Raw genomic sequence first — 27,527 nt, 5'->3', positions numbered from 1 at the left:
CAGCACTCAGGTTGTAGTTTGGAAGTATTTAATCTGCAAAGGACGTGATCCACGCGTTTCGGCTTGTTCGAACCTGGATAATGATACAAGACATCATTGTAGCATCCTTATTTAAATGTACAAATGACTAAAGTTGCCAACATTAACACAGGACTACATATTACTTTAATCCAAAAAGCTGGCGGCCATATTGGCCTGGTCATGATGTGAAAATTCAGGAATTGATACAATAAAGAAAAGAAAACAACTGTTAATATGCACACATTGTCATTTCAGCATATCTTGCCCTGTGACCACCATTCCTGTATGTTCGTCAACGTGACTTATTCATAATAAACATACTTAGGATTGCAAATATCAACATAAACAATGGACTTCACATTACTTTAAAGTCAAAGACTCTCAGCCATATTAATCTGGGCATGTTGCGTATTATAATGGTTCTTACACAAAAGAAAAGAAAAATAAGGGGTGTTAATATACACACTATCCCTAAATAAAGTTCTAGCAATTATAGTTCCATTCCATTCACAGCTCATTTGAGATGTCATGAGTGATGTCATGAGTGATGTAACTGACCATGTCATGACTGATGTAATGTCTGAGGTCATTAGCAGTACATTGCGGGGGCGTAAATTATAGTTAGCTCAGGTAACTATAACTGCTGAATTTCACTGGTTGTGTATAAGTGAAATCTGAGTCTAACTATACCGTCCCTGTAATCTTTGATGTTTCCAGGAAATTTCTAGTTTTTTTTTAAACGTTAAGTAAGATGCATATCACAATGGATGGTAGGGGGTTGGAAGCAGGGCCTGGCATTGTGCTGCCCCCACCCAAGCTTGCTGCTCCTGCCTTCCCTCCTCCTAGCCATCCATTGTCCAAGTCCATGTCCCTGCTCCCTTATTACAGCCCTGTGTGGCCGTTGCCCCATCCACCACCTTCCTATCCTCTGTTGTCTGAATCCATGGACTAGCCTCCTCCCTCCTGCCATGCATTGTCTGATGTGATGCCATTGCCCTCCATTTAGCATGATGTACCAGTCCACTCCTCCTGCCCTCCATTGCCCAATTTTATGCCACATCATTGACCTCCTGCTTAGCCTCTGTGCTTAGCTTGCTGCCCCTATTCTCCTTCCCCCTGCCCTCCGATGTCTGTATGCATGCCCCTGCTCCATCCTTTTTGCCCACCATGTTCCATAGACCTTCCACTCCTATCTACTCTGAGTGTTCTGTTGAGCTCCCACTCCCCTCCCACCTGTCTAGCATTATCAAGTGACTGTAACTTGTCCCTGCCACCTCCACCCTGCCTGTCCACATTCCATGCTCCTATCCCCTTCCTCATGTCCCTCATGGTCCATTTTACTGCCACACCCTTCTGCCATCCTAGTTTGTTGTGCTGCTATTGCTCCTCCTGCATGCCCCATGTGGTCTGTTCTGAGGTCCCTTCCCCTGAACTATCTTGTCTGTGCCCAGGTCCTGACCCTTCCTTCTATCCTCCATGGTCCTTTGTGCATGCCCCCTCCTTCTTACCCATCATAGCCATTGTGCTGCCACTAACCCTCCTGATTGCCATGCATGGTCTTCTGTGCTGCCATGGCCCCTCCCACCTTCCTTGTGTGGTAAGCTAGCTGCCCCTGACCCCCTCCCACCTTGCCTCCATGGTCTGTGTGTATGCCATTATAGTCTCACTGTTGCTCTCCATGGTGTGTCTTGCTTCTAGTGCCCATCCTGCCTGACCTCCATGGTCATCTTGCTGCCCCTGTCCTGAGCCCTTGACCCCAGCCCTCTGTTTCCATGTGCAGACCCCTATTAACTCCCTCCTGGCTTGTCTGTTCCATTGTAATGCCCCTGATCCGTCCCTCCTGCCCTTTATGGTCCGTTATGCTGCAGCTTTCTCTCCTGTATGTCCATTATGGTCAGCTAGCTACCATTGCCTCTTTCCCCTCTGTTCTCTGTTGTCCATTTGCATGGTCCTGTCCCCTCCCTATTGCTTTCTATTGATTGTTGTTCTGCACTCCCGTCCCGCATGCCCTGTGTGGTCTATTGTGCAGCTGCAAACCCTGATGCCTGCCCTGTAGAGTCAGTTTGGTGCACCTCTCCATGTCCCTCCTGTCCTCTGTTATACGAGTCCATGTGCCTACCGCAATTCCTCCTGCCTTCCATGATCCAATGTACCATACTTGCTAACATTTTGAACTTGGTAAGAGGGAGATTTTGAAAAAAAACTGGGGTATTGATTTTCCCCTTTGACTTACATTGAGAAAGAGGTGATTGTAGACAGGAGACAGATCAAATAAAGCCCATTTGGGCTTAAAAACATTGGACGTTTCCTGGCTGAATCAGGTCTGTTGGCATGTATGTTTGTACTATCACTGCCTCTTTCTTCTGCCCACAATGGTATTTTATATTACCACAGCCTCTCTTGTCAGTCATGTATTGCTGGTTTGTTTCCCCTGCCCCCCTTTCTACTGCTCTCCATAGTCTGTTGTGCTGCCACTGCCCTTCCGTCCTGCCCAGTGTGGTCAAATTGTTGCCTCTGCACCCTCCTACCTGCCTTCAATTTTCAGAATCCGTTCCCCTGGCCTCTGCCTCTCAACAGTATCTTAATGAGCAACTAGATTGCTAACATTCTATATTTATTATAAACGTGTGGAACACCTGACGTCATCTTGATGTAATCAAAACTGTAATACCTAGAGCATTTCCTTTATAAATTACATATATGAGAGGGTCTTATTTGCATCAAAACTATGGTTAGTGCTCAAAAAAACTAAAATGAGGACATATGTTCTGAGTTTTCAAATAGCGACAAAGCACTTTTAAATTATTTGTTATCTTTATGTTTTGTTCTCCAGTTGACCACAAGATTAAATGTTGCACTTAGGGGGTGTGGTGTTACTTCCAGAGCTGCAGACTTTGCAACTGGGGAACCAGGTTAGAGTTTCTGCTTCAGCTCGACATTCTGTGATTCTTGTCAAATCACTTAATTTTCCCATGTCTAAAACAAAAAGGAATTGGTTCTTGTGTGATGTAATCAATGCTCATGTAAAGCACTCCAATACCTGAGAAGTCTGCACTATAAAAAAAACTGCAAAAACACAATTTTTTTTTGCATACTTCTGTCATTGAGCTATACGTGGGCTATATCTGGATGATGTTTGTGCTACATTTGGGCTCTTTTGTCTCTGGTGGCCTTCTTGGGAAACTTATTTGTTTTGAAGTTTCCAAATTTCCTCATTTACTTCAGTCTCCTCAGTAGGAAATACTTTCAGTTTTTTACTTTGATTCTACCAAGAAGGCATTCAGATGTGTCACACATTTGCCAATAAATTCTGAATGTTAGCACTCTAGTTGCTCATTAGATCACTGTTCTAAAGCTACTGCTCACCAGGGCAGTCTGCTGCTGGTATTCAAAGTGCACGTTTCAGTCTGCATGTCAGAATTCTTTAATGAAGTAGAAGAGGATTTGAGAAGTCAAAATGTGCCCTAGTTTTTCTTTCTGCAGCACTAATCATAATTTCTATGGCAAAATGAACCCTCTCATTTTGTTCCTTTGCTAATTAAATGTTTTAAGTGCTCCTACTTTATTCCAATCAAGATATCTTCAGGTGTGCCATACATTTTTCATAGGTAAGACAGTAAGCGCTCTATTTGTTCTTAAGAACACTCTGGGACTATCTGTCATTGGGCTATACGTGGGCTATATCTGGGTGATATTTGTGCTACATTTGGGCTCTTTTGTCTCTGGTGGCCATCTTGGGAAACTTAGTATTTATGAAATGTCCTAATTTCCTCATTTACTTCAGTCTCCTCAGTAGGAAATACTTTCAGTTTTTTACTTTGATTCTACCAAGAAGGCATTCAGATGTGTCACACATTTCCCAATAAATTCAGAATGTGCCCTAGTTTTTCTTTCTGCAGCACTAATCATAATTTATATGACAAAATGAACCCCCTCATTTTGTTCCTTTGAAAATTAAATGTTTTAAGTGTTACTACTTTATTCCAATCAAGATGGCTTCAGGTGTGCAATACGTTAGTCATAAGTAGGACTGTTAGTGCTCCAGTTGTTCTTTAGAACACTCTTGGAAGCTGCAGTAGACGACAATGGAATCAACTGACAGTCTCTGCCCTTGTTGGATGTACATGTTTTACTTACAATGTCAGACTTCATTCTCACATGACTAAGAAAGATAATGTGAATTTACAAAAAATATCCTCTCAGTTTAGCTTATAGATCACCTTCCAAACCTCTGTGGGAAAAGCATGAGAAAATAGTTTTCTCTCAAACATGATTCATGATATCCCAGCAGAAGGCTTTTTCACATGGTAAAATCACCTTACAACACACCACAATTCCTAAAATGAGTATGGTACCATCAACAAATGATTTAAATTTCCTCATTTACTTCAGTCTCCTCAGTAGGAAATACTTTCATTTTTTTACTTTGATTCTACCAAGAAGGCATTCAGATGTGTCACACATTTGCCAATAAATTCTGAATGTTAGCACTCTAGTTGCTCATTAGATCACTGTACTAAAGCTACTGCTCACCAGGGAAGTCTGCTGCTGGTATTTAAAGTGCACGTTTCAGTCTGCATGTCAGAATTCTTTAATGAAGTAGAAGAGGATTTGAGAAGTTAAAATGTGCCCTCGTTTTTCTTTCTGCAGCACTAATCATAATTTCTATGGCAAAATGAACACTCTCATTTTGTTCCTTTGCAAATTAAATGTTTTAAGTGTTCCTACTTTATTCCAATCAAGATATCTTCAGGTGTGCCATACATTTGTCATAAGTAAGCCAGTAAGCACTCTATTTGTTCTTAAGAACACTTTGAGACATTCTGTCATTGGGCTATACGTGGGCTATATCTGGATGATATTTGTGCTACATTTGGGCTCTTTTGTCTCTGGTGGCCATCTTGGGAAACTAAGGGGCCGATTAGGATGGCGGACGGACTTGCGTCCGTCCGCCATCCCAGAGGTGGAGGGACCGTCCGCATGGGCTGCGGCGGTCCCTCCGTGCAAATTAGGATGTGACGGCCACCCTGGCGGTCACATCCTGGATATTTAACATTGCGGCGGGTGCTGCTTCAAGCAGCACCCGCCGCAATGTTCAAAGTGCATGTTTAACATTTACATGCACAAAGCGGCAGGCACCGCGCGGTGCCTGCCGCTTTGTGCATGTAAATACTGGGGGGTACCATAGGTACCCCCCATGTGCACCCCCCACCCGCCTACACCCTGGGGGCCTGCAACGGGCCCCCAAATTCAAAAGTACACATGCTTTTCCACGGCGGAAAAACCGCCTCGGAAAAGCATGTTTACAAATGCATCCTAATTTGGCTGGCGGTGTCTGATAGACACTGCCAGCCAAATGAGAGCTTTTCCGCCGCGGTTGTAATCCGACCGCGGCGGAAAAGCAGCGGACAGAAACCAAGACCCACCAGCCATCGTAATGCGGCGGTGGGTCTTTGGTGACTCCGCAGAGGATTTTCCGCCTCCTCCGGGCCGGGGGTGGCTTCCGCCGGCCCGGAGGAGGCGGAAAATCCTCCATCCTAATCGGCCCCTTAGTTGTTAAGAAGTTTCCTAATTTCCTCATTTACTTCAGTCTCCTCAGTAGGAAATACTTTCATTTTTTTACTTTGATTCTACCAAGAAGGCATTCAGATGTGTCACACATTTCCCAATAAATTCAGAATGTGCCCTAGTTTTTCTTTCTGCAGCACTAATCATAATTTATATGGCAAAATGAACCCCCTCATTTTGTTCCTTTGCAAATTAAATGTTTTAAGTGTTGCTACTTTATTCCAATCAAGATGGCTTCAGGTGTGCAATACGTTTGTCATAAGTAGGACTGTTAGTGCTCCAGTTGTTCTTTAGAACACTCTTGGAAGCTGCAGTAGAAGACAATGGAATCAACTGACAGGCTCTGCCCTTGTTGGATGTACATGTTTTACTTACAATGTCAGACTTCATTCTCACATGACTAAGAAAGATAATGTGAATTTACAGAAAATATCCTCTCAGTTTAGCCTATAGTTCACCTTCCAAACCTCTGTGGGAAAAGCATGAGAAAATAGTTTTCTCTCAAACATGATTCATGATATCCCAGCAGAAAGCTTTTTCACATGGTAAAATCACCTTACAACACACCACAATTCCTAAAATGAGTATGGTACCATCAACAAATGATTTATAATGTAACTAAAGTCTTAAAACCTTATATTTAGCATGTTTGTCCGGGCAAGATTAGGTTCTTCTGAATTTTTGGAGAAAATTCCAATTACGCATGATGTTTTCATAAGGTGGAGTTTATTCGTACTCTATAAGAGTAGGTGAAAGGAGAAACAGCCTACACTTTTTTTTGCCCCCTTATATGGCCATCCGGTCTGGGGCTTCCTCAGAGCTGTACAAACAATGTTTCATGCATGGACAAGGTAGTAGTTGGTTAGTGTTGTGAGCATACAAAGGGTGAAGTGGGGTGGGCAAATGGGTCGGGGTTTAGGAAAACGGAGAGGAAACAAAGAGTAAAGAAAAAGTGAAGAAAAGTTAAGGGGGGGAAGGAGGGCGCAAAGATGTCAAAGGTTTGTTAGTATTGGGAAGGTTGGATGTATGGTGGATGAAGATTGTGTAGAGGAGATATGAGTTAAAGCTCAGATATGGAGTTGTCAGGAGTGAGAGAGATTGAGAAGTAGAGCGCTTAATGTTATGGAGAGGGCAAATGGAGGTAGGTAAAAGGGGAGTTGAAGACAGTATAAATAAATATATATGTATATATATGTAAATTCCATCATGTATACATAATTCGATCATGTAAGAAAGCACACATTTACACAGTATATTTTGGTGAGATATACATAAAACATAAGACGCATATTGTTGTGAGATCGATGGGTAAGGCGGGTAGGAGAAAAACAAATTCGGTATAGTGGAAGTCACATAAGTATACGATGCGAGAAAGAGGCATGGATTAATTACGCGCAAGGTTAAGTGGCACATAATGATGTGTTGTAACCGTCATTTGAAAATGGCACAAAGCAACGTGATCATAACATTTCGCGATCATGTAAACCATGTCATCAGGAATGAATGATGGTATGCGACATGATGTATAAAACCGTTAGGTGAGTCTAAAAGAACAAGCGTACATAGGCATATTGCGACATTTTTAGCAAGCAAAAGTTAGAATCAAGGAAGGTCATATTGGGGCAAAGATAAGCGTAGAGGTATCACACGGGAAGAGAAAAATATATATTATAAAATATCAAAGAGTCATTTCAGTCAATGGTTATAGCGTGTGAAATAAGCATAGTGGAACAAACACGAACATTTAATGGACAAGGATTCATTTGAATGGGTTTGTGTAACATAACAAGTTCGGCAAAGGAACAGGAAAAATATATTTATGAAGTAATGTTGTATGACATCCGGTTTCAGCAGGGTTCCGGGTGTTTCGGGGAAAGATGGAAGTAAGAGTTAGTTTATATATCTTGTGGTTCCAGTATGAACTGTCATGAAGTATCATCTGTGTTAGAAGGGGTGACCTTTCACCACCTTCCTTTAACATATGGAATTTCATGTAGTGTACTAACAATTTTGTTCAATGGCAAAAAGTAGTTTCAATATTTCTATTCAAATTATGACTTAGTTTTTTCAGAAGTTCCTATTAAGAAGAATATGAATTAAGTGAATAGTGCACAGAATGCAGAATACATGGGAGATTTATTTCATACCACTAAGTCTATAGATACTGTATACACACATCTAAATAATCTGACTTGAAGCTTACGCAGTGCAGAAATAGAATTTATAAATACTTTTAAAGCTAGGCGACAAAAGTTCAAAAGAAAATCTGAAGAACAAAAGACTGATATACTTCCATTGGCTCATAGGGGTGGTGATTATAAAAAAAGGTGAGACATTTGCTGCAATACCTCTAGATTGGCATCACAAAGAGAAGTTTTGCTTATTAAGACAAAAGACTGAATGTAACAAACATTCCATTTGTTCTAGTGAATGTGAACATACCTTCCTAATTATGGGAGGTTGGGGATTAAGAGGTGGTACATATCGAGTTTATCTTGCAGTTTATTATGTGTGTGCTAAAAATGCTTATTATAGATTGCCACAACAATGGTATGGATGTTGTTAGGAGGGCATAGTATTACCTACGATCTATTGTGTGAGTGGAAATCATGGAACCAATGAAAAGAAACTAACACTGAATAAAAGAAGAATAAGTTCTGCAGAAATAGTAGGTGATATTTTCGGTGCGTTAATACCTTTGGTGGGGTGATATTGAATTCACATAAGATTAGAAAATGATCTACAGTCGTTGATCGTTTATCAACGGATACTGCTGGTGGGTTTTCAATGATTCACCCTGAAATGGTTGCTGTGAGGTCAATGCTTTTGCAAAATAGGCTTGCCCTTGATGTATTATTGGCAAAATCAATCAATCAATCAATCAAGGCATTTATAGAGCGCACTACTCACCCAGAGGGTCTCAAGGCGCTTGGGGGGGGGGTGGGGTGACGCTACTGCTCGAACAGCCAGGTCTTGAGCTTCTTCCTGAAGGAGAGGTGATCTTGGGTCAGGCGGAGGTCGGTAGGGAGGGTGTTCCAGATCTTGGCGGCCAGGTAGGAGAAGGACCTTCCTCCTGTTGTCGCTCTTCGGATGCGGGGGACGGCGGCGAGGGCGTGGTTGGTCGATCGGAGGTGGCGTTTGGGAGCGTAGAAGTTGAGGCGGTTGTTGAGGTAGCTCAGGCCTTGGTCGTGTAGGGCTTTGTGTGCGTGGGTGAGGAGACGGAAGGTGATTCTCTTGTTGACGGGGAGCCAGTGCAGGTCTCTCAGGTGTCCGGAGATGTGGCTGCGACGGGGGATGTCGAGGATGAGTCTGGCTGAGGCGTTCTGGATCCGCTGGAGTCTCTTCTGGAGCTTGGCGGTGGTTCCGGCGTAGAGGGCGTTGCCGTAGTCTAGTCGGCTGGTGACGAGGGCCTGGGTGACCGTCTTCCTGGTCTCGGTGGGGATCAACCGGAAGATCTTTCGTAGCATGCGCAGGATGTTGAAACAGGACGCGGAGACGGCGTTGACTTGTCTGGTCATGGAGAGGGAGGAGTCCAGGATGAAGCCCAGGTTGCGTGCGTGGTCTGTCGGTTTGGGTGCGGTGCCCAGGGCGGGGGGCCACCAGGAGTCGTCCCAGGCGGCGGGTGAGGATCCCAGGATGAGGACTTCCGTCTTGTCTGAGTTCAGTTTCAGGCGGCTGGTCGTCATCCACTCGGCTACGTCTTTCATCCCTTCGTGGAGGTTGGTTCTGGCGGCGGCGGGGTCGTTGGTCAGGGAGAGGATCAGCTGGGTGTCGTCGGCGTAGGAGATGATGTTGAGGTTGTGCTGGCGTGCGATGGCCGCCAGGGGGCTCATGTAGACGTTGAAGAGGGTGGGGCTGAGCGAGGAGCCCTGAGGAACGCCGCAGATGACTTCCGTGGCTGCCGATCTGAACGGTGGTAGGCGGACTCTCTGTGTCCTTCCAGCGAGGAAGGAGATGATCCACTCCAGTGCCTTCTCCTGGATTCCGATGTTGCTGAGGCGCTGCACTAGGGTGCGGTGGCAAACAGTGTCGAACGCCGCGGAGAGGTCTAGGAGGATGAGGGCCGCTGTTTCACCGTTGTCCAGCAGGGCTCGGATGTCATCTGTGGCAGCGATGAGGGCGGTCTCGGTGCTGTGGTTGGCTCGGAAGCCAGACTGTGAGGGGTCGAGGGATCCATTTGTCTCGAGGAAGGCGGCCAGCTGCTTGTTGACGGTCTTCTCGATGACTTTGGCTGGGAACGGGAGGAGCGAGATGGGGCGGTAATTCTTGAGTTCGGTGGGGTTCGCTGTTGGTTTCTTTAGTAGAGCGCTGAGTTCGGCGTGCTTCCAGCTCTCGGGGAAGGTGGCTGTGTCGAAGGAGGTGTTGATGATGTCCCGCAGGTGGGGTGCGATGACAGCGTCGGCCTTGTTGAAGACGTAGTGGGGCAGGGGTCGGTCGGAGATCCGGAGTGGATAGAGTTCATCGTGCAGATGGTGTCTTCTGTGTTGATCTGGGTCCAGGCGCTGAGGGTGGTGGTGGGGGGCGTTGGTGCGGTCGTGGGGAGCGTTGTTTGTGGGCTGAAGCTGTTGTGTATGTCAGCGATCTTGCTGTGGAAGTAGGAGGCGAGGGAGTTGCAGAGGTCTTGCAAAAGAGGGCAGAATCTGTAGTACGCTGAAAATTCAACAATGTTGCACTTATATTCCTGACTATAGCAGAGACGTGGATGGATATATCAGTAACCTTACACATTTGCATAATGATTTCATAGAATTAATTGTTGACAGTACATGGGAGAAACTTGGTAAGAGGTGTTCTTCAGTAGGTAAATGGTTTTTGAAACTAAGTAACAGCTTGTTAGGATGAATACTAACACCAATAATTGTGATTGTTGCTTGCATAATAATAGTAATACTGATATATAAGTGCTCTAAGTGTAAAACAAAAAACATAAAACGAAGAGCAAGAATAAGGAAAATAGATGAACTAGAGTTAGAAGACAAAAAGGGTGCTTACTATGAAGTATTGAGAGATATAGAGGGTGTTAGACTAAGCCAAATGAGAGCAAGTGCATTCTGAAAATTATCAGATCGTAATCAGATTATGTAGATTGTGTGATGGCTGAGTCACCATCAGATGGGGGATATTGACAAATAATCTTGCTTGATCAAGACTGCTCATTAGTGTGTTATTAATAAACATAATAAACAGTGTGAAAATTATTAATATAATTTAAAAGTACAACGTAGAAATGTGCAAGAAAGTCACAACATGTTTAGAAATCAGAAGCTGCAATGTTTAACTTGCAGAAAGCATACAGTCTTAGATGTTTTTAGAACTAATATGACATGAGAGAGAAACTTGATAAATGTGCAAAACTTATATGTATTATTTTGAAAATAATAATAATGAAAATGCTTAGAGTAAAATATTTGTTTCACAATTATATTTTCTTCTTCATAAAGAAGTAATTGATTATTAATAGTTGGCGTTTTGAAATTAAATTATACTTATGAGTCTAATTAGAATAATGAGCATTTGAATATCAATTTTCTTATGTATTCTCTCAATTTTCCCAACAGTAGTATGTTGTATTCTTCAGAAGAAGGGACGATTCATGGTTTCTTTATGAAGTCCTCAAAACCTGCTAAAGTTATTTCCTTTTTTTCTAACGCAGGCCTAACCATAAAGTGTTTTGTCCTTCATTATTTCTAAACTGCTGATTTTACTTGTTTAGTTGTGTATAGCACGTCACTCAAATTTCCTTCCAACTTTGAGAGTATTTCTTTATATTAATAATTGTGTCAAACTATGTTGCAAGCTGATGTGGAAGCGAGCATGAGGATATAGAGAAGTCTCAATTTACATTCCTGCTTCTGTGGAGTAATGCCGACACCGGTAGGCAGACAAAATATCGATTTTTAAACATCGAGATACAATAATATCGATGTTTAAATATCGAAGGGACATTATATAGAAGGTAAGTTATATTGATATATTTAATATCGATTTTAGTAATATCGATGTTACTAATATCGATGTTAGTAATATCAATTTTAGTAATTTCGATGTTACTAATATCGATTTTTATGTATATTATTATGTATTTATTATGTGTTTAATTGAAGTACATTTTGTATGTTAGTACTGTAGCGGGTTGTGGGTTTATAGGGGAATAGGGTGGGAAGTAATTTATTTATACTAAATTAATTATCAATGTTTAGGAATTATAAATTAATTTGTATTAATTGGTAATTCATTTTTCTTAATTGGTAAATAATTTTAATTAATTGATTAATTCATAATTATGTTGTTTAGCGGGTTATGGGTTTATAGGGGAATAGGGTGGGAAGAAATTTAAATGTAATTAGGTAATAATGTGTTTTGTTAATTATATTATTGTTAATTAATTATTAATTGGTATTTATTATTAATTTATTTTTACTTAATTATTTTTCGCTAATCATGTTTTTCATAATTATGTATTGGTATTTGTAAATAGTTTATATTTATTTAATAATTCATTTTTTAAAATATTGATTTATTTATAAGTATGTTATTTTTAACTTCTACGCTATCCAATACTGTCCCTACTTTTGCACTCTCTGGAGTTGGAATAGTAATTATTACCCCTACGCTATCCAACACTTTCCCTACTGTTGCACTCTCTGGAGTGGAAATAGTAATTTTTACCCCTACGCTATCCAACACTTTCTCTACTGTTGCACTCTCTGGAGTGGGAATAGTGATTTTTAACCCTACGCTTTCCAACACTTTCCCTACTGTTGCACTCTCTGGAGTTGAAATAGTAATTTTCACCCATACGCTATCCAACGCTTTCCCTACTGTTGCACTCACTGGAGCTGGAATAGTAATTTTTACCCTACACTATCCAACACTTTCCCTACTGTTGCACTCTCTGGAGTGGGAATAGTAATTTTTACTCCTACACTTTCCCTACTATTGCACTCTCTCAATCAATACATTTATAGAGCGCACTACTCACCCGTAGGGTCTCAAGGCGCTAGGAGGGGGGGTGCCTTTACTGCTCGAACAGCCAGGTCTTGAGCTTCTTCCTGAAGGAGAGGTGGTCTTGGGTCAGGCGCAGGTCGAGCGGGAGGGAGTTCTAGGTCTTGGCGGCCAGGTAGGAGAAGGACCTTCCTCCTGTTGTCGCTCTTCGGATGCGGGGGACGGCGGCGAGGGCGTGGCTGGTTGATCTGAGGTGGCGCTTGGGAGCGTAGAAGTTGATTCGGTTGTTGAGGTAGCTCGGGCCTTGGTCGTGTAGGGCTTTGTGTGCGTGGGTGAGGAGGCGGAAGGTGATTCTTTTGTTGACGGGGAGCCAGTGCAGGTCTCTCAGGTGTCCGGAGATGTGGCTGTTTCGTGGGATGTCGAGGATGAGTCTGGCCGAGGCGTTCTGGATCCGCTGGAGTCTCTTCTGGAGCTTGGCGGTGGTTCCGGCGTAGAGGGCGTTGCCGTAGTCCAGTCGGCTGGTGACGAGGGCCTGGGTGACAGTCTTCCTGGTCTCGGTGGGGATCCACCAGAAGATCTTCCGTAGCATGCGCAGGATGTTGAAGCACGACGAGGAGACGGCGTTGACTTGTCTGGTCATGGAGAGGGAGGAGTCCAGGATGAAGCCCAGGTTGCGTGCGTGGTCCGTTGGTTTGGGTGCGGTGCCCAGGGCGGGGGGCCACCAGGAGTCGTCCCAGGCGGAGGGCGAGGAGCCCAGGATGAGGACCTCCGTCTTGTCTGAGTTCAGTTTCAGGCGGCTGGTCGTCATCCACTCGGCTACGTCTCTCATCCCTTCGTGCAGGTTGGCTCTGGCGGCGGCGGGGTCGTTGGTCAGGGAGAGGATCAGTTGGGTGTCGTCGGCGTAGGAGATTATGTTGAGGTTGTGTTGGCGTGCGATGGCCGCGAGGGGGCTCATGTAGACGTTGAAGAGGGTGGGACTCAGCGAGGATCCTTGAGGGACACCGCAGATGACTTCGGTGGCCTCTGACTTGTACGGTGGTAGGCGGACTCTCTGTGTTCTTCCGTTGAGGAAGGAGGTGATCCATTCCAGTGCCTTCTCCTGGATTCCAATGTCGCCAAGGCGCTGCACTAGGGTGCGGTGGCAGACCGTGTCGAAGGCCGCGGAGAGGTCCAGGAGGATGAGGGCCGCTGTTTCTCCGTTGTCCATCAGGGTTCGGATGTCGTCGGTGGCAGCGATGAGGGCGGTCTCGGTACTGTGGTTGGCTCGGAAGCCAGACTGTGAGGGGTCGAGGGATCCATTCGTCTCGAGGAAGGCGGCCAGCTGTTTGTTGACGGTCTTTTCGATGACTTTGGCTGGGAACGGGAGGAGTGAGATGGGACGGTAATTCTTGAGTTCGGTGGGGTCCGCTGTAGGTTTCTTGAGTAGAGCGCTGAGTTCGGCGTGCTTCCAGCTCTCAGGGAAGGTGGCGGTGTCGAAGGAGGTGTTGATAATGTCCCGCAGGTGGGGTGCGATGACAGCGTCGGCCTTGTTGAAGACGTGGTGAGGGCAGGGGTCGGTCGGAGAACCCGAGTGGATCGAGTTCATCGTGCGGATGGTATCTTCGGTGCTGATCGGAGTCCAGGCGCGGAGGGTGGTGGTGGGTGGCGTTGCTGCGGTTGTGGCGTGCGTCGGTTGGCTGCTGAAGCTGTTGTGTATGTCCGCGATCTTGTTGTGGAAGTAGGAGGCGAGGGAGTTGCAGAGGTCTTGCGATGGGGTGATGTCGTTGTTTCCGGCGTTGGGGTTGGAGAGCTCTTTCACGATGTTGAAGAGTTCCTTGCAGTTGTGGGCGTTGTTGTCCAGCCGGTCCTTGTATGCATTTTTCTTGGTGGTTCTCTAGAGTGGGAATAGTCATTTTTACCCCTACGCTATCCAACACTTTCCCTACTATTGCACTCTCTGGAGTGGGAATAGTGATTTTTAACCCTACGCTTTCCAACACTTTCCCTACTGTTGCACTCTCTGGAGTTGAAATAGTAATTTTCACCCATACGCTATCCAACGCTTTCCCTGCTGTTGCACTCACTGGAGCTGGAATAGTAATTTTTACCCTACACTATCCAACACTTTCCCTACTGTTGCACTCTCTGGAGTGGGAATAGTAATTTTTACTCCTACACTTTCCCTACTATTGCACTCTCTAGAGTGGGAATAGTCATTTTTACCCCTACGCTATCCAACACTTTCCCTACTATTGCACTCTCTGGAGTGGGAATAGTGATTTTTAACCCTACGCTTTCCAACACTTTCCCTACTGTTGCACTCTCTGGAGTTGAAATAGTAATTTTCGCCCATACGCTATCCAACGCTTTCCCTACTGTTGCACTCACTGGTGTGGGAATAGTAATTTTTACCCCTACGCTATCCAACACTTTCCCTACTGTTGCTCTCTCTGGAGTGGGAATAGTAATTTTACCCCTACGCTATCCAACACTTTCCCTACTTTTGCTCTCTCTGGAGTGGGAATAGTAATTTTTACCCCTACGCTATCCAACACTTTCCCTACTGTTGCACTCTCTGGAGCTGGAATAGTAATTTTTACCCTACACTATCCAACACTTTCCCTACTGTTGCACTCTCTGGAGTGGGTATAGTAATTTTTACTCCTACACTATCCAACACTTTCCCTACTGTTGCACTCTCTGGAGTGGGAATAGTAATTTTTACCCCTACGCGACCCAACACTTTCCCTACTGTTGCACTCTTTGGAGTCAGAATAGTCATTTTTACTCCTACGCTATCCAAGACTTTCCCTACTGTTGCACTCTCTGGAGTTGGAATAGTAATTTTTACCCATACGCTATCCAACGCTTTCCCTACTGTTGCACTCACTGGAGTGGGAATAGTAATTTTTACCCCTACGCTATCCAACACTTTCCCTACTGTTGCACTCTCTGGAGTGGGAATGGTAATTTTACCCCTACGCTATCCAACATTTACTTACTTCTTTTAATTTGTTTTACATTTTTATTAATTTTTATTTATTGATTTATTTGCAATTTATAACATTGTTATTTATGTATAAGTTATTACCATTATTTTGAAAGTTATTAATAAGGAAGGTATACTATGTATTATAGGTAAATTATTAATTAATTTTTAATTACATTATGTATTATGTATTATTTGTAAATATTATAACATATTTTTAACTATGTGTATTACATTTATAAGTATTATTTTATTTATATTACATATTTTTTTAATTAAAAAAAAAATATTTTTCAATAACGATATTTTTGACATCTATAGTTTTGTTCCGATATTTTTGTACTTACCTTGTTAGAGATAGCATGTCGATATTTTTGTAATCCCAGAAACCGGTCCTTGGAAGCTTGTTTCCGGTCCAGGGAAGGCATGGCTTGGCAGTTCGGGCTGGACTGTTCTCATGAGGCACAGGGTCAGACTAATTTGCATATAGCCACCCTCACCAAAATGGAAGCTCTTCATTTAGTGTGATTTCAGTGTTTACAGTGGTATTCATTTACCATTAAAACGTAGTATTCATTTAGTATGCATGAAGACTAAGTAGTATGCCCACAAGCCGAAATATGCTAATGAGGGAATACTAGTTCTACTCAACTACCCTTCAAATACACGATGAACACTTCAATTGATTGCTAAAAGAAGACTAGTAGTATTCTAGAAGAATAGTATTTGAAGCTTAGTAGTATTCTGTAAGTGTTTATCTGCAGCTCTTGTGCTATTTCGAGACCAAAATGAAGGCTAGTCTCATTGATTGTGACCACTATTTGAAGACTAGTGGTATTCTTTGTGAGCAATATCTGAATACTAACGGACCACTATTTGAAGACTAGTGGTATTCTTTGTGAACAATATATGAATACTAGCGGACCACTATTTGAAGACTAGTGGTATTTTTTGTGAGCAATATCTGAATACTAACGGACCACTATTTGAAGACTAGTGGTATTCTTTGTGAGCAATATCTGAATACTAACAGCAATGATTGTGAAGACTCAAGCAAGACTCGTATAATTTAAAGTGAATGTTAATTGAACACTAGTCACATTCACTTGGATTAATTTATAGTAATGCGATTGATTTGATTGCTTGCACAGGGCTTCTCTTAATGATGCCTTATGGGCCTGTCAGACTAAATTTTATTTGTTACATGTTTTCGGAGTGAATGATCATAATCTGCCTGTTACAAACTCATTAGTCATACATTCAGCAAACATTTTATGATGTGTACCTGGAACATGTGTTTGTTTTCAGACTACCCAGAAGGGACAATTGTGCAAAATTGAATTAGTCGCCAGATAAAAGCTTACCTGTTCTAACTCCTCCTGTGTTGATTTTCACACCTGCTTGCGTCTGTACTCTGCCATTAGGCAGGAATTTTGTCTTTGTGGACGCCCTTTCCAACGCCGTTTTCCTCGGGTCTGTAGTCTGCCATTAGGCAGTTTGTTATTGCACACCAGGGGGGTCAGTAATAGGCATTTTTGTTATATGCTCTTTGGGAGTCTGTTATGTTGGAATTTTAGAATTCCAAGTGCCCACTTCTGTTAGGCAGACTGCTCATTAATATTTTTCCTGCATCTGGGCTGTTGAGTCCTGGGCTGTAGCCCTATTTAAACGCAGGCTCTGCTTGCCCAAAGTGTAGGCTGACGCCCAGCACCCCACATCTGACCTCCAAATTACCCACTTACCTTTTGAAGGGTTTTTCTGCCTGGTGTCATGGATTCCTATCAGGAGACTTACCAGGATGACCAGTGGTAGGAGGATCCCCTTAACGCCCTACCATGGGATGTTTCTTTTTATGAAGCAGTGGATAATTCCATAGTCGCGGAGGCATTGGCGCCGTTAGTGGATTGCCTGACACGTAAGATTGATAAGGCTTGTGAGCTATTGGCTAAAGCTGCGCTATTTGTGCCAAACCCTACACCAGGGAATGCCATGACAGATGCTCAGCCACCAACTTCTAAGCGACCCAGAGACTCGGGCGTCGACACTGATGGGTTCAGTCGCCTTAAGCAGGCATTCCTGGCCAGTTCTCAGGCACTCACAACTCCTGTTGCAGCAACCCCTGCTGCAACATCACCTGCTACCCAGGGGGCAGATGATCAGGGTGGAGCGGATGATCAAGGGGACACTGCGCTATATAAAACTTTATAAATAAAAAAATAATAACCTTACCTCCAGTAAGTCCCACATAGCGAGATTGCTACGAGGTCTTCGGAGGCCATGTCCCCTTTCTCCACCACTCCGCAAACGAGGCTCCTGGCACACTACTGGTTGGGGATGAAGTCCACTTTACTCCCGAGGGACCTTTGGAGGCTAAGAAGCCCTCCTTTTACCTCCTGTAAGTCCTACACAGCGGGATTCCTGAGAGCTGGTTGGAGGCCCATCCACCTTTCTCCACCACTCTGCAAACGCCATTACTGCTTTAAAAACTATAGACATTCAATGAAAAAAATAAAGGTTACAGGGGCATTATAGCTAGGAAACGGAGATTGAAAAAATGTTAGTAGTTCAATGAAAAAACCAAAGGTCACAGGGACGTTTTAGCTAGGCTCAAGTTTCACTTGAACAAAACCAGTGAAATTCAGCTGTTATAGTTAGCTGAGCTAACTATAACGTACGCCCCCGCAATGCACCACCTATGACCTCATGTATTACATCACCCATGACATGGTCAGTGACATCACTGTTGACGATCCACAAAATCACTAACACATCCACTCACATCCCCATAGATCCTTTTATACACCCACTCCCACATGATAATTCACAAACCCATTTACAGAACGATACCACTACTTACACACCCACTCACAAATTCATATATCTGCACACACATCCACTCACCCATACAGCCACGCATACACACACTCATTCATACAGTCACTAATATATTCACTCACACACCAATATTATCCCCCACACACTGGGTTAGTCAGCTGTAGAGCTACTGACACTTACTCACTCACCCATACAGTCAATCACACACCCACTTACTCACCCATACAATTACACCCCCCCAATTCATATGCATACAGATACTAACAGGGACTCACTCACATACAGTTGCTGACACAAGCACACACTCACCCATACAGCCACTTACATACCCCACTGCTCACCTATACTGCCCTTTACATACCCAGGTACTCACCCATATATCACTGGCACATCCATACCCTCACAACCATACACACACTTACCCATACAGCCCCTCACACATGCATTCACTAACCCATACAGCTACTGACTCACCCACTCATTCATCAATACAGGCAGTCGCACACACCCTCACCCAGACAACTAATCAATCGCCCATACAGCCATTCATGTACCCACTCACACACCCATACAACCACTTAGACACCAACTGACAGACTTATACAGTCAATCACACACTCACTGAATCATCCAGACAGGCACCCATACACCCAGCGATTCACCATATACACCATGGTATTTACATTTAACACTTAAACTCTATAAAAACAGTCAGTCACTGAGTGATGTGGTGGTGTTATGAGGCGTGCAGCAGTGTGTGGCGTGCAGCAGTGCGAGTAATGCAGCAGTGCGAGTAGTGCAGCAGTGCGAGGCGTGCAGCAGTGCGAGGCGTGCAGCAGTGCGAGTAAAGCAGCAATGTGCAGCATGCAGCAGTGTGAGTAAAGCAGCAGTGTGAGGCGTGCAGCAGTGTGTGGCGTGCAGCAGTGAGAGGCGTGCAGCAGTAAGAGGCGTGCAGCAGTGAGAGGCGTGCAGCAGTGAGAGGCATGCAGCAGTGAGAGGCGTGCAGCAGTGAGGCGTGCAGCAGTGAGAGGCGTGCAGCAGTGAGAGGCGTGCAGCAGTGAGAGGCGTGCAGCAGTGAGAGTAATGCAGCAGAGTGAGTAATGCCACATTTGTGGAGAGTGGCGAGGGGCTCGTGAAGGTGTATCACCTAAATAATGAAGATAGCTCAGACACAGAAATGAAGCGGTAAAGAACAGAGTGTCTGCAGCTGGCGATGAAGGCACAAGTCCCTCCCCACCAGTCCTCGCCCGCTGTTGGACCGGGCTAGAAGGAACAGCAGCAAACAAGGTGCTGGCAGGCTCAGCTTTGGGGATGGCTGCCCCAGTGTGCAAGCGCATTACATAGCTGCCAAGGTTTTAGATTGCTATGTGTGACATTTTCCTAATTTCAGTGTAAATATGAGTGACATTTCAATGACTATGAGTGACACTTTCTCGCAAGCAAAATGAAGATTAGGGAATCACAAATATCAGAAATTACACAAATTTGAGCCACGAGAAACTCCAAGTTACCTGCTGCAAAGCAGAAGAAATAATTGTTAAACGACTTTCATGTATCAGACACTAGCCAAAATTGCATAAAATAGATAAAGCGGTCTGGAAGATGTTAAGTTATTTATAATCAGCTGAGTGACTCGCTAAACTGCTGCTGACGACATGTGCACTAAGCATGCAGCATTGGAAAACAGAGTGAAAGGGGCTCATTTAGGACACAGCTAGGTAGTCTTAAAACACCTTTTATTCTGGACTTAGATTAACAGTCTCCAGAGGCTCACTGTCTGACACTGAAAAGAGATGAGCGTTTAAATGTATGCATCACAAAAACTAGCTATCCCCAATGCCAGGTCCAGGCAAAGTGCAACCCCTGCTCCGGGCCTGGTGGCTCAGTGCACTAATTCATCCACTATTCTGTGATTCACCTCCTGGTCACAGGTTTAAATATTGGCAGGTTCGCTCAGTATTTCTTTGTTCTGGGTTGGGTGGCATACGTACCATTGAGATGAGTATCACTAAACATTTATCATTAAAGGCCAAGGGGGGGACATTTGCATTACAAATATAAATGTTATGGTGTGTTATAGCGCATCACATATGCGTGGCAAGACACTGCTATTAATTTAACAGAAAGTGCTGCTACTTTGAGAAATCTTTTTTTTTTACTTGCTTGTTCAGAAAGCACATGCTTAGTAAAAGAGTTTTGTAAACAATGCCCTCGTTCTCCGGTTCCCAGTAAGGCCTTATAGCTCTCCCTAATGAAACTGTCACCGTGATTGTAATTACAAGTGAGAAGAGTCAGCAAGTTGTATACTTGATGGTTCTGCTTTGATGTTACATGAAGTAACTAGTTTGCACAACACCGTCACCTAAATAAACTGGTACCTCCCTTGTAAAGATATATGGAGTCAAACATTCTGCAAGACAAGAACCACAGAGGGGAGGCATATCCACAAGGACCAACTGACTTAGCTCAACGCTGGAGCCAGCCCGGGGAAAGCACAGCTAAGAGCTGTGTGCAGCGTGCAGAGGCTAGTGTTATGTTCTGGGCCCATGTTCCGCCCCTGGCGCAAGGGGCGTGTAGTGTTGGAGTCATGTGACCGCCTATAATAAAGAAAGGCTCCGCACGCACGTACGCTATTCTAAGACGGGCGCACGGAGAGCCAGCAAGTTATATCACGTGTCTGACTCCTTTATTCCTAGGGCCACGTGCTGGGCCTAGTGCCGATTAGCTAAGTTGGTCCACCCAGTCTGAAGGACACAACAATTGGCGACGAGGGTGGCTGCTGAATCCTCGCTGGGTGAGGGTACGTGCTTCCTGCCCCGTGTGGCGGCCGCGAGCCTGTTCCTCGGCTCGTGGTGCTCGTGCCGTGCGGCATACCCCACCCCCGCGCAGACCGCCGGGAGGAGCGGCCTGGTGCATGGACATCAAGTAGGTGACTCCGACCCTACTGCCGCGCAGCTCACATCTGCACGGTGCTCCGGGCGGTGCCCCGTTTCAGCCCACGCATCAGGTGGTCGTGCGAAGTGCCTGATCCGGCGCGACTGGGAGGATGGCGACGATTCCGCCCATTGAACCTTTTGTGGTGGAGGGTGCGCCATCAGCGCTCGCTCCCAAATGGAAGGAGTGGGTGGACAGACTCCTAGTATTCTTCGAAGCTACGAAGACGCACATGGAACAGAAACGGGCCATGGTGTTACATCTTGGCGGCAAGGACATCCATTCCATTGCTCGGACCCTCCCGGAGGCGACCCCCAGAACTCATCACACGCTGATCAATGCCCTCAATGCCCATTTTGAGCCCATGGCCAATCAAGATTATGAACGATTTGTGTTCAGACAAGCGCGCCAGTTGCCCGAGGAGTCGCTGGACACATATCACACCAGGCTCAAAAGGTTGGCGCTCACGTGTGGGTTTCAAGATACCACCGAGGAAATTCGGGGACAAATTATACAGGGATGTGCATCGGCCAAACTGAGGGAACGGATTCTAGAGGAGTCTGGCAAGCCGCTAATGGACATCCTAACTCTTGGCCGCACGAAAGAACTCTCCAAAGCTAGGGCTGCGCACATGGAAGCTGCTTTGCAGGCATTGGTTAAAGTGGAACCAGTTAACAAAATACAGACGCACACGCCCACTAAGTGGCCCAAGAGACCGCCCACTCAGGGCGGAGCGTCGGGACAGTCATGTGGTTATTGTGGAGGTCCGCGACACCAGATGGCAGAATGCCCAGCACGGGGCAAGCGGTGTTCGGGATGTGGCAGGCAGAATCATTTTGAGAAGGTGTGCCGGTCGAAGAAATTCCGTAAACCACGTCCCGCTGTACAAGCCATAATGGAGGGGGAACAGAGTCACAGTGATATGGATGACGAGGAGGAGGAGGAACGGTCGGTACACAAGGTACACATGATCGGTACCGCTGCCCGCCGTACCAGGCCACTGCCTCAATGCGCCATACAGGTAGCGGACCAAGATCTAATAGCAGTGGTGGATACGGGCGCGTCCATAAACCTCATGAGTGTTTCCCTCTACAGGACCATGACCACGCCTCCGGCGCTGCGTCCCACCCCCATCACTGTCTTCGCATATGGGCAAGACACCCCTCTCGAGATTCGAGGGAAATTCAAAGCGATGATCCGCCATGGGAACAAGACAATCAAAACCAACATCTTCGTGTCAGAAGAAGGCCAAGGTATGCTGCTGAGTTGCAGAGCGGCTGAAGACCTGGGTGTGGTGACATTTGCCTTTGGGGTCCATGAGGAATCCGTTCAACATCTCCTCATGGAATACCCGGATCTCTTTGAGGGCATGGGTCTCGCCCATCGTGGTCACCCGGAAACCGAAGCAACCCGGAGCGGTCCGGATCTGCGTGGACATGCGCCTCCCGAATGCTGCCATAAGACGGGAGCGCCATATCACGCCCACTATAGACGACCTCATCGGAGAGATGGCAGGTGCCCGGTGGTTCTCCGAGCTGGACTTGCGATCAGGGTATCACCAGTTGGTGTTGGACATGGAGTCGCGCAACATCACTACTTTCTCCACCCACATCGGCCTTCGGCGATACACTCGCCTCAGTTTCGGAATTTCCAGCGCCGCGGAGGTGTTCCAAAATGTCATCCAGGAGCTGATCGCTGGTATACCGGGAGTGATCAACGTCAGTGATGACATAATGATACATGCCCGCACCATCCCGGAGCACAATCAAAGGCTGGCCCAAGTATTTCGAAGACTCAAAGACGCAGGACTGACGCTCCACCGAGAAAAGTGTGAATTCCTGCGGGACCGGATAGGGTTTTTTGGATATGTCTTCTCGGCTGAAGGTGTCAACCCGGATCCGGATAAGGTAAAAGACATCAAAGATGCGCCACCCCCGCAGACCGTCACTGAAGTCCGGAGCTTCTTGGGCATGGTCAACTATTGTGGCCGGTTCATCAGAGACTTGGCTAATCTCACGCTCCCCTTGCGGGACCTCACCAAAGACTCCACTCCCTGGCACTGGGGACCTGAGCAAGAAAAAGCTTTCCGAGACATCAAAGAGTCTCTGTCTAACAACACCACTCTCGCCTTCTTTGACCCACGCAACTTCACGCTCATTGCTGTGGATGCAGGGCCTGCTGGACTGGGAGCGGTTCTCATGCAAAGGAAGAGAGACGACATCGACTGGACGCCTGTTGCTTTTGCGAGCAGATCTCTCACGGACACGGAACAAAGGTACTCGCAGATTGAGAAAGAAGCAATTGCCATTCATTGGGGGTGCCGACACTTTCACCTCTACATCTATGGCAAACCATTCACTGTGGTGACTGATCACAAGCCCTTGCTGTCTGTGTTTGCGGGAACCTCATCTAAACCCCCGCCTCGCATAGAGAAGTGGCTGCTTCAACTGCAAGAGTACAATTGCACAATCGAGTATCAGCCCGGGGCTAAGAACCCGGCAGACTATCTGTCACGTCATCCCAGACCAGCCACGGCCGAGGAGATGGAAGAAGCTGAAGAAACGGAGGCCTATGTCAGGTGGGTGGTGGCGCGATCTTGCCCTCGTCCCATCTCTCTCAGTGACATTGTGAGTGCCACAGCACAGGACGCCTGCCTTCAGAGGGCCAAAGAACTTGTTCACACGACTAACTGGAATCGGGCCAAGGAGGGGTGGAAGGTGCTCACGTCCGAAGCCCAGAAAATAATGGAAAGCCTGTATCATGTCCGGGAGGAGCTCAATGAGGATGAGGCCGGATGCCTGCTGCGGGGGCATCGCTTGGTAATACCTTCAGCCCTCACTGATCAAGTAATACAGTTAGCGCATGTAGGTCACCAAGGGATTGTCAAAACCAAGGCACGCCTACGGACAAAGGTGTGGTTTCCCCTGATGGATGACATGGTGGAGCAGGTAGTAAAGACATGTGCGGCGTGTCAGGTGACTGGGGAGGCCCCTCGTGAAGCCCCGATTACCGTGGAACCTCGTCCCCAACAGCCATGGGAGAAGGTCAGCATGGACTTTGGCAGTCTTCCGGATGGAAAGTACACGCTGGTCATGATTGATGACCATTCCAAGTATCCGGAAGTAGAAATAATAGCCAGCACCAGTGCCGAGTGTGTAATCCCGAAAGTAGAGAAGATTATTGCCACACATGGGGCTATGCGTGAAATCCGCACAGACAATGGACCCCCATTTCAAGGACAGGAATTGGCCACCTATCTATCATCTATGGGCATTCGGCATCGACGCATCACTCCCCGATGGCCACAAGCTAATGGGGAAGCGGAACGTTTCATGAGGACTCTCAATAAAGTGATTCGCATTGCTCATGACAAAGGGCAGTCCGTGGAAATGGCCATTTTCACTTTTCTCCGCAGCTACCGACAAACCCCACACTCAACCACAGGGGTGGCTCCGGCGCATCTTTTGATGGGACGGATCATACCTGATTCCATTCCTCACCATCCCCAATGGGCCCCAGCACCCGCGAATGAAGAAACAATTGCCCGCAAAAGACAGACTGCTTTTGCTAAAATCAGTCAAAGGAGAAGAGCCATGGTGACACAATTCAGCAGAGGAGATGTGGTACTTCTCCGTAACAGAGTGACCAGTGGAAAATTCCGTTTAAACTATGAAAGAAGACACTGGCGAGTGGTTGGTGTGAAAGGAACCCGCATCACTGTGGTCCGAGGAAGAGAGACTGTAACCCGGAATGTGTCGCACTTTAAACATTTTCATGGGGGTTTGAGAGCATCGGATTCACCAACTCTGATAACAGAAACCGAAACTGCACAGGACTTGCCAGGAAGGGAGCCGACGCCTAGTCTCGAGGTCACCCAGAGTAACACTCCGAGGGCGGTGATCAGGGAGACGGAAGGCAGCGCGGAGGCCCAGGAGGGGGTGTCAGATCCGGAGGAGCCCGACATGGAGGCGCCTGAGACCAGCTCCGCCCCAGAGACAGACTATTCAAGCCAGAGGGGCGTGGATCAAAGGCTGAGACGAAACCCGACGCCTTCCTGTCGCCTACGCGATTACCTCACGTAAGACTGTTATATGTATCAGTGTTGAATACAATGTCCAGTAAGGTGTCACACTTGTCGTTAGTGGTTTTGGAAAGTGAATTCGAAGTCTATGAAAAAAAATTAGTACAATAGACTATCCATCGAGACTGCAGGGTTGCAGCTGTTTGAATTTGGTTTTGAGTTTTTCTTGTTTTAGGAGGAATGTTATGTTCTGGGCCCATGTTCCGCCCCTGGCGCAAGGGGCATGTAGTGTTGGAGTCATGTGACCGCCTATAATAAAGAAAGGCTCCGCACGCACGTACGCTATTCTAAGACGGGCGCACGGAGAGCCAGCAAGTTATATCACGTGTCTGACTCCTTTATTCCTAGGGCCACGTGCTGGGCCTAGTGCCGATTAGCTAAGTTGGTCCACCCAGTCTGAAGGACACAACAGCTAGTGCCCCTGCCACATTTGTGGAGAGTGGCGAGGGGCTCGTGAAGGTGTATCACCTAAATCACTCCCTGGGCGGCTAACAGTGCAATCTCCCTCCCCATGCACCGACCCCGCCCGTGCTCAATGAGGATGGCTGGGCCGTCATGTAGTGCAGCATGAGCAGGGGAAAGCAGAGAGCCTGGCGGACCAGTGTAAAGAAAGTTGCGTATATCAGGCAGGAAATGAAAGCAGTTGCATGATTTTGAGTAGCTTTATTCAAGATTACAGCGGGAATCACGGGAGTGCGTCTCTCCTCAGCAGCAAAGTAAAGCGCGGCAATGGTTGTTGCTCGGATCTCGCACTTCGTTGAGGAGAGCACAGCGCAAGCAACAACTTTAAAAGTAAGCAATCTTACTCCAGCGCAGGCCGCATTGGAATTAAGTTGCATTATAATACTCTAAAACAGAAAAAAACACGGAAGACATACTACAAAATCTAAACATAAGAAGAACCATTACACCCGGCCTGTGTTATTAATGTTGTAGCACTTACTCGACTCAGAGAGCGCGTTACATCCTGTTTACTGTCTGAGCTTCGCTGGGGTCCAGCACAGTTCCTATTCCACAGCACAAGCAATACAAAAGTCATGCACCTCTGTAAAAGGGTCCATCATACCGGCAGATTCGGAGTCTTCTTCTCTCGGAATCTAACGCTACGAAGCGCAGGCTCACACTATCTTTCCTTCGACACAGGACGTTCGAGTTTGAATTTCAGCGCCGTCGCTATCAGCGCATGCGCACCAGATGTCTCTCCATGGGCACAGGCGGCTCTCGCTATCACTCGGCGGAAGTGACCGCCCAGAGCGTGTGTGTCTCACGTCGTTCCAAGAAATAAACTACTACAGAGCCCGGAAGTAGTGAAGACCCGGAAACGTCCGCTTTTATTTCACACTGTTTACTCGGTGCCAGTCTTGTCATTCGCTTTCGTAGTGCAGGATCAGACAGGATTTCATTTGAATGGGTTGTGTCCTGGAGGTGCGCCGTGTCAAAAGTCAAAGCGAGGGCAAGGGAACAATGTCACACCTTTCAAACTCAGCAGTGTAAGATGGGAAAGAAATGAGAGATACATCAATATATGAATATGTTTTACCCTCTTAAGCTCAGTTTACCAGATGTGTAAGTCTATGCGTGCTCAATATGTATGTAATACACGAGGACCTATGTTTGTTCTGTATGTAAATAACTAGTATAGGTCTGTGTGGATAATTACCTAATAGTAGACATTCATATAGTGCACAATACAAACCCCATTCTTTTTGTGCTTTTTAAAAGGTAGCAGTGATAACCCAACCCAATGGTACGCATTTTATCAATATCAGAAGACCAAAATATAATGGTAATGAATATGAGGCTTCAAACGTGTTGTTGGTTATCAGCCTATATATGTAGCTTGTACTTAATGCAGCAAGTTATTTTAACAGAATTTGAACTGGTTGCCAGCAGGTCACACAAGGAGGTATGCAACAAACACATCAACCCTCTGAGCTATGGTATTTGGATACAAAACTTTAACCTGCAGCTTTCACACACCGCTCTAGGGCAGACCTCCCTACCGTTAAAGATAGTTTATTCCCATTCAAACTTGCGAATAGAAGATGGCACGCTGATCACTAATGTAAATACATTCTTCCAGGGCCCTCCAGTTTTGGGAATTTCTAAGAATAGGAACTAGATGGCATATTTTCTGACACCACAGGAAGTGATTTCTCATGACTTTTGACTTTA

General features: G+C 45.9%; 1 long non-coding RNA gene across 1 annotated transcript; it reads right to left on the bottom strand.

Annotated features, from left to right (window-relative positions):
- On the bottom strand, positions 1-26,485 carry LOC144761879 (uncharacterized). The gene is made up of 3 exons (XR_013595925.1): positions 26,296-26,485; positions 17,732-17,988; positions 1-73 (listed from the first exon to the last, which is right to left on the bottom strand). It is a non-coding gene; the product is annotated as an uncharacterized LOC144761879 (long non-coding RNA).
- Positions 26,486-27,527: the final 1,042 nt, after the last annotated feature.

This window comes from Lissotriton helveticus, chromosome 6, assembly GCF_964261635.1.
Source record: "Lissotriton helveticus chromosome 6, aLisHel1.1, whole genome shotgun sequence".
Taxonomy (NCBI): Eukaryota; Metazoa; Chordata; class Amphibia; order Caudata; family Salamandridae; genus Lissotriton; species Lissotriton helveticus.
Note: the sequence above shows the minus strand (reverse complement) of the source record. Positions and strands in the feature narration are given on the sequence as shown.